This window comes from Hordeum vulgare, chromosome 7H (assembly GCF_904849725.1).
Source record: "Hordeum vulgare subsp. vulgare chromosome 7H, MorexV3_pseudomolecules_assembly, whole genome shotgun sequence".
Classification (NCBI taxonomy): Eukaryota; Viridiplantae; Streptophyta; class Magnoliopsida; order Poales; family Poaceae; genus Hordeum; species Hordeum vulgare.
Window position 1 is genome coordinate 531,046,846 of NC_058524.1, and position 8,742 is coordinate 531,055,587.

At 48.9% G+C, this 8,742-nt stretch overlaps 1 pseudogene; it reads right to left on the reverse strand.

The window, feature by feature from the left end:
• Positions 1-1,365: 1,365 nt before the first annotated feature.
• Positions 1,366-2,974, reverse strand: LOC123413291 (annotated as a pseudogene).
• Between the last annotated feature and the right edge of the window lie 5,768 nt (positions 2,975-8,742).

The window sequence follows — 8,742 nt, forward strand, 5'->3', positions numbered from 1 at the left end:
GAGATCTATCATGTAATCGAGTTAGTTTTGATGGGGATTGATCCCTAGTATCCACTATGTTCTGAGATTGATATTGCTACTACTTTTCCATGCTTAATGTTTGTCACTAGGGCCCGAGTGCCATGATTTCAGATCTGAAATTATTATGTTGTCACCAATATATGTGTGTTTTAGATCCGATCTTGCAGGTGGTAATTACCTACTATGTGTTATGATCCGGCAACCCCGGAGTGACAATAACCGGAACCACTCCCGGTGATGACCATGGTTTGAGGAGTTCATGTGTTCACCAAGTGCTAATGCGTTGGTCTGGTTCTTTATTAAAAGGAGAACCTTAATATCCCGTAGTTTCCTTTTGGACCCCGCTGCCACGGGACGGATGGACAATAGATGGCATGCAAGTTCTTTTCCCTAAGCACGTATGACGACACGTGGAATGCATGCCTACATCACATTGACGAACGGGAGCTAGCCACATATCTCTCCGTGTTATAACTATTGCATGATGAATATCATCCAAACAAGTCACCGACCCATTGCCTACGAGTTCGTCCTACTACTGTTGTTACTTGTCTTGCTCTGCTGCTGTTACTACTGGTGTTGCTGTTGTTACTTGTCTTGCTCTGCTCCTACTGTCGCTTGCTACTGTTGCTACTTGCTATTGTTGTCACTATTGTTGTTCATTGCCATTGCTATTACTCGTTACACTGTTGCTACCTGCTACAATTTTGATTCGCTGGTTGTTGACGGGAACAGACAATTTCCGTCAACGGGGCAACTTCTGGCGCCATTGATACAATCGTTAGGAATAGTGTGCCATCAACATATCAATTCTGACACCGTTGTTATCATACTACTAGTAAATGTGCCCGTGCGTTGCTACGGGTGACGATGTAATTAAACGAATCGAACAAATGGTGAAGTTAAATGGATGAATTAGAATGCATGAATAGTATCATGAGGTGACACTAAGACCTGCAAATTTTATTCAACGGGAGAAAAAAAACATTGCTCACCCCTAACCAATATATAAGTGTAGCTCAAGACCCATTCCCTAGGTCCACATTTTTCTATTTGAACACGAAAATGGTGTTGTCACTTATTATTATCCTCTTTTCGATCCTTGCCAATGGTGGCTACCGTGTTCACCTGAACATGGTGAGTCTCAAGGCGATGAAGTCGACCATGACCATACACATGTCACTGAGTCACGCTAATGGAAGAAATAATACTTTGAAAAACAATATCATCGAGCTAGAAGTGAGGCCCACCCTTCGCAGTTATCTCCTGCTTGAATGGAATGTAGGTATCAAAGAGTCAGCTGTTGATTGTGATGAGAACCTTTCTTGAGTTAAAATGGGGGACATCATTTACCAGGTGATAAACCGGGTACAGATCCATAATGTTGAAAGTATGTTCTTAGTCGAAACCAAAGTGAGGAAATGAACAAAAATACCTCATCCCTGTCAAAGTTATCTCCACTATGCAGATCAAAGAGCACATCTCCTGAGGCAAGTTCAAAGCATATGCATGCAAAGGACCATAGGTCGACAGATGTACAATACTTGGAGCCCAGAAGGACCTCAGGACATCTGTATTGCCTTGTTTGGATATCACTTGTGAACTGCTTGTACGTCCAACATGCATTTCCGAAGTCAACCAGCTTGCAGCCTAGTTCAGCTTCCATCGCCATCCTATTCCTAGTCCCTTTGTTGCCCCGCCTATGCCCTCCTCCTCTCTTCCTGTCCCCATCCTGGCTAGGACTGCCCTCATTTGCTGTACTCAGATCTCCCTTATCATCTGATTCATCTATGTCGGCGAATGCCACCGCCCCATTACCTTCTGAAGTTGAAGCAACTACATGTTTGGCTTTCTTCCGGATCTTCTTCGGTTGGTTCCTGGTGACGCCACTACTCGTTGATGGTCGAGCAGGAGCCCTTGGAGGTGGCCCGATGGCCCTTGCAGCAGGCGGCACCAGTGGCACACCTGACTTCCGAGGATCGGTTGTGGGGTCAATAGTGGACACGAGGAATATGTTTTCGGGCTTCGGGTCAGTGTGGATAATGGAAAGCTCGCGGTGGAGGTAGTCAAGGCCAATGAGCACATGCCGGCATATCTCCTTAACCATTGGAAGCAGAATGCCACAATAGTCCGTGTACTTTATTAGGGTGAGAAAGTTATCACCAAGAAACTCCAACACCATGCAGACATGGCTCCCATTGGGGCTTGTGTGCTTGAAGTGGTCAGGAAGCTTAACAACACAACGGGAGTCTTTAAGGTCACCGTCAGCAATCTGCCTCAAGATCTTGATCTCATCCATGGCAGCCTCCGAGTAGTGTTATGCGCTCTTCTGCACCTTCAGGGCCACATACCTCTGCACAGATAACCAATAGATTCAGAAACGCTGGACACGAGCAGCCTGAGCCTCTAGGCAAGCGGTGTAAAACATCAAAATATCTCGTGAAGTGCGATAGGATTGACGGATAAAACAGTAATAATGAGAAATTTATTTAGCAGTTCTGCATATGAGCTATCGGACAAAAGAGCGAACAGTTGGTGGGCAGGCACACAGCTACATCCAGATCAATATTTTTTTCCTACATATCCTCGTCGCGAATCCTAGAGGCAGCGGGGTGATTTTAACAGGGGGTTTCACGGCGAGGCGAGGGGGTGGTGAGCACGTACGAAGTGGGCGGTGTCGCAGGCAAGCCAGGCGGTGGAGAAGTGGCCCCAACCGAGCTTGGACTGCATGACATAGGCGCCCTGCTTGAAGTTGTCCCCGGGGCGGACGACGTGGTAGTTGTTGCGGCCGTAGTTCTCTGTGCCCTTGTCCTTAGAGGTGTAGACGTTGTTGTCCACGTCCCCGTACCCGTCCCCGTCGGCGGCGGCGGCAGCCGCCTTTGCCTCCTCCTCCGCGCGGTGCCGGCTCTCCGCATCCTCCGCCCAGCGGCTCGCCCGCCGGAGCCTCGGCCATCTCGCGGGGGAGGCCCGGATCTGGGGCGGTGGCGCACTCGGACGGAGGTGAGCATTGGAGGAGTTGGGGCCGGCGGTGCACGGCCCGTGGCAGGGGGTGGTGACGCGCTGGCACTGGAGATGGGAGGTAAGGTCGTGGGTGGTCTGGTGTTTGTTTCTTGTCGCACATACCAATTCAGCTTCACTTATCAATTGGATTGCTGGTTAATTTTAGAAAACACCAAGGACTTTTTTTCAAATCACCGCGGTGGGTTTTCCGACGGAAGCGATAGCCTCTTTATTATTAGGTAAAGACTTTGTTGCTGATACTTTGCTTGCAGATGCTAATCTTTCAGGTGTGGTTGAATCTGACACATTCAGCTGCTAATACTCGAGAGTGTTCTCTCACCTCCTGTTGGCGATCAACAAATCTGGGTCGAATACTCTACCCTCAAAAACTGGTACGATCCCACGCGCTGGTGGGCCGTCAACTAACATTCTTCTAGTTTCGATTGCCGGATTGTGCTAGCAGCATTCTTCTGGTGCCGTTGCAGGGGAAGGTCTGCTGTCACGGAGTCACTCCTCCGCCCCGTCCGACGCATCCTCCGCCTTCCCCTGTGAGCGGCACCCCAATTCCCCTTGTCTCCCCCTCGATCCGTCGCCGTAGCTACTATCCCCGAACTCGTCCGAAACGTACGCGTACGTACGTGCGCGCCCGTGCGTGGCCTCGCTCTTGCCGTTGACTGCTGTTGTTGCCGTGCCGCCGTATGACGCTCGCCTGCGTCCGTGCGCCGCTCGGCGCTGCCGCATCGCCACGCCACGCGTCCATCCGCGCGTGCTCGTACACCCATGGCCGCAGCCTCCCACAACCGCGTGCCTCTACTGCTGCTCTGCTAGCTGCTGCTCATGTCGCGTCGTTGCCTGCTGCGAGTTGTCGTTGTTGCTTGCTACGGCTGCTGCCAACTGTTGTTGCTGCTTGTGCCGCTGGGCATCATGGCATGTGTGCTGTGCATGCTAGCATGGCATGCCAAGCCGATGAGCATGTCCATGTGCGTGCATGTGTGTCCGGCTGGCCGGTCCTCTTCCAATTAGTTAATGCTAATTAGGTTAGTTGATTACTAGCAAAAGGGCCCGTGTGTTGCAATGGGAGAAAAAATACCACACGCTTTTAATCTTTTTATAATAATTTTTATTTATTAAAATAGTAAGCTAACTAACTAATGTAGTCAGTCCTATCCTATTTTGTTGAGAAATCAACCCGTCCATTGTTAATTCTACCATGATGAGAATTGAGCGGGACAAGCAAACCAAAACAAAGAGGCTATGTGAATTGATCAATGGACTGTTATCTTATTTCACTCATGGGGTAGAGAATGTGGGATCAGATGCAAAACTGAAGGTGGTGTTCCATTCTCTGTCTCTACAACAATACAATCTTACATTCAGTACATTCATTCATCAGCAAACAAATTCCCACAAAACAAAATTTCTTGCCGGTGCTTGGCACACGGTTGGAGGCATGGGGAGGGGATCTCACCAGATGATGAGTTCCTGCCGGAGGAGGGGATACGATGAGGGGAACAAGGGTTTGGCGCCTCTATCTGGCCATAAGGAGTCGTCGTTGCCGCGCCATAACCTCGGAGTTCCCCGTGTGAGCCATGGAGGCCCGCCTCCACCTGCAAGTACTTCGCTCCACCGCGCCTTATCCACGCGCCGCCGCCGTTCTGCATCGAGCAGACGCATCATCCCCAGTCACTGTAGCTGTCGCATTGATTTGATCCAGAAGTTGTGCTCGAGCGCCGAAACGGGGGCAGCAAGCGGGCAGAGGTACGGCCGCGGAGGCGGGTGGGTTAAGATCGACAACAGTGGTGGTTGAGGTCGGCCGCGGCGGCGAGTGGTGTGGCAGCGGCCTGGGCATAGGTCAGGGTGGACCAGGGTCGACGGGATGCGCTCGAGCGCCGCAACGGGGGCAGTGAGAGGGGAGAGGTACGGCCGCGGAGGCGGGTGGGTTGAGATCGGCAGCAGTGGCTGTTGAGGTCGGCCGCAGCGGCGAGTGGTGTGGCGGCGGCCAGGGCACAGGCCAGGGTGGCCCAGGGTCGACGGAAGGAGGCGATGCGTACGGTTATAATTTTTACAGCGAATCATTTTGTACTTCTGCGTTCCAGATAATAATTGATGGAACGTGGGTTGAATAACAAAAATTACACGGGCTTTTTATAAAAATGACGCGGTGGGTTTTCCGACGGGAGCAATAGCCTCTTTATTATTAGGTATAGATTTATTTAGTCTAATGCACAAATGACAAGTGGACCACATTAATTAAAGTTAGTCTGAAATTATTTGTTCACATATAGTCAATGATACACGGCCCCATTGACCATGTTGACCAATCAACTTTGACTGGTCAACTACTGCTAACTAGACCCCTGACCTCACCGTCATACCATTGGCTAGCATAGCCCCATGTGAGAAAAGTATTTCCGCATTTGTTTTTGAATTAGGATAATCTAGAATATTGTTAAAACTATAAAAATTCATATAAAATAATTCACAACTCAAATGAAATAATTTATATATGAAAGTTGTTCAGAAAAAATCCCACGAATCCGAATATGGTGTCCGTTCATCTGTCACATGCTCGGAGCATGATGAGCATGGAAATTTTGCATTAGGTTCATCTGTTCGGTGATAGCCAAAGACCAGGAAATATCGTGAGATATTTTCCCGCTTCGTTTGTAACATTTAGTACTGCGTTAGGTCACCCCTGGCACGGTGTATTACCTTGTCATGCCTTGTGGTGTGTTTGCTTTCTCTCTTATTTATTGTGTTTCCCCTTTGTTATTTCCTTACCGGTAGACCCTGAGACCGATGATGATCCAGTGATCGACTACTTCCCGGTCGAGGATCCATTTTCTCTGCAGAGCAACAAGGCAAGCAAACCTCCTTGATCATTCCTACATCACCTATGTCTTTCTCCCCCTTGCTTGCATTAGTATTTTGCTACTATTGTAGATAGCTCCTATATCTGATGCATAGCCTGTTTTTGTTGAACTGTTACTTTCAGTATTGTATCTTTAATCTGTTTAGTATAGGTGGAGCAGTCATCCCTTCTGACCTCGTAGTCCAGTTACTCCGCTTTGCTTTCCAATCTTGATCCCTGATCGACGAGCCAGACCCGACACAACACATACTCCCCCTTAGTTGTACGATGCTACAGAGATACTATTGAGTATCGAGGGTGACACCTCGCTAAGTACTCCTGATGATATATCTGTAGTATAGCTAGTCGGTCGTGGTTATCGAGGGTGATTCCTCTTTCACCATTCCCGACGATGCCTCTGTCGTGCAACCCCTCAAGTGTGGGACCCCCGAGGGTGATTCCTCTAAGCCCACCTTGACAGATACATCGTTCGGAATCCAACAAGGGTGATATCTCGGATTCCCCCCGTTGTGACAACCACACAGTTACTCGACTAGGTTACTCGGATCATTGGTGATTAGTTGTTAGACGGGTGGATTCCCGCGAGATTGTGTCGATGGCCTAATTAAAATGATAATGGATTTGGGTATTTGATCTGGGTTGGTTGGAGACCTTTTCGCACTAACTGGCTACGCGGGAAGAATTATGGGTACTCCATGTCGCGGTATCAGCCGAAGCTTTTCCGATGTCAGCAATGTAGCGGCGCGCGCCCGAGTGGTCCCGAGATGCATCGCGCTTGTGATTAAGGGATGCTAGGCCTAACGTCGGCCGCCCACGCATCATGCAGGAGCGCGAAGGGGAACTGGGCCCACGAACCCTTTGTGCTTAGGAGTTAGACCGGCGGGTTGGCCTCTCTATTGAGTCTTAGATGGGGCTGCGACGTGTCGATATTCCGAGGCCGGGCAGGACCCAGAAAAGTGTGTCCGGCCAGAGTGTTATCGAGCATGACGGGAAATGTGGTGCACCCCTGCAGGGATGAAAAATAACTATTCGAATAGCCGTGTCCATGGTTACAGGACGACTTGGAGTTGTGCCCTGATCTTATACAACTACAATTGTTACTTAACTGGATTTTAGTTGCCCCGGGATCGCTTCCTCGCAGGGAGTCGAGAAAGGATTTCTGGGCGTGGCCTCACTTTAATATTGCAGCAACAATATGACTATTATTTGTGTTACACTTGTTCTACTCTCGTCTATTGCTGCAAGACCCTAAAGATGCTAGTCTTTGGTAGAACTAGGCCTTCTCCCTCTTTATCGCATTGCTGCAGTTAGTCCACTTATAACCCCCCCCTTCTTTGATACTGATGCATACTTAGCATAGTTCTGATGTAAGTCTTGCGAGTACTTTGGATGAGTACTCACCGTTGCTCTGCTCCCCCTTTGTTCCCTTGATTCGTTGCTGCGACCATATGATGGAGCCCAGGAGATGGAGTTTCCTGCCGACGTCTGCCACCCCGTTGGTGACTTCTTCATGGAGGCCGCTGAAGACCAGGAGTAGTTTAGGAGGTTCCCAGGCAAGAGGCCTCACCTCATTCGATCGTGTTTTTTTGTGCTAGCCTTCTCTAAGGCACCCCATGTTATGTCTGTACTCAGATATTGTTGCTTCCGCTGACTCGTGTGCTTATCGAGCTTCTGTATTCTAGCCCTCGAGGCCCCTGACTTGTAATATGAAGCTTGTATTATTTTATTTGTGTCTAGAGTTGTGTTGTGATATCTTCCCGTGAGTCCTTGGGTTTGACCGTACGCATTTGCGTGTATGATTAGCGTACGATTAAATCGAGGACGTCACAAACGAGTGGTGTCATTTTTTGCAGGAACCGACGGCGTCATTTGCTACAACCAATGACTCAATTTGTTGTGACCCTGCACGGTGAGCTACAGCCGATGACGGCGATGACGGCAAGGCATCTTTGCTGCAACCATATCGATTTGTTGCTATTACTTGCGACTTTTTTTGCCAAATCAATTTTTTCCACGAAAACACCCATGGATGCTTCACTCGAGATGAGATCTTGGTGATGGGGTTCTGTGAACCACGACCGCAGCGACGAGAGCATCGATCAGGGCGGCGATGAGCACGGCAGCTATATAGCTTAGAGAAGCAGGGACGTCACGGTGCTCCAACAGGCGACGACGGGAGGCACGACGCGGCGTGAGGAAGAAGAAGATAGGGTGAGTTTTTTCGGCTGGATCCAATGGCCGAGACGGCTCGCATCAAATGGTGTGATCGGCCCAAATTTGGGTCGGTGTGCCGGCGCCTATCAGTGGCCTCTTTTTAATGTTGCAAGGCTGACATTTTTTAAGTTTTAAGGACGTGGCTACCAAGCGCAGCGGCGCTCGCTAGGGGTCGCGAGTGCACCTACAAAAAAGGAAAGAATCCTCAAGTGTCCCGCGAGGACAACTGAACAAGGAGACCACGTACATTTATTGGCATTTTCAAAATTTCAAAAAGTCATAACTTTTGAACCGAGCGTCAGAACGACGATCCGTTTTCATGGTTGTGTTTCTTACGGCGAGATCTTCAAAAGTAGATCCCAAATGGATAGGTTTCGACGAACTATTTTAAGCAACTTTGTGTGCTAGATGAGGCAACTTTAGTTCTATAGGCAAGCAAATCCTTTCCCCCCTTAGTATGACTATCTATCAACGAAGGATTCTTCTAAGTTGGTTACCACGACTAGAGTTGACTAGATTCACCTCTAAAAGCGTTACACGATTAAAACAATGATGATCAGTTGCCTATGATTGAAGCTGAGTTGCCTATAATTACAATGAAATTGCTTAATTTTGATGCCCAATTGCCTACAAAA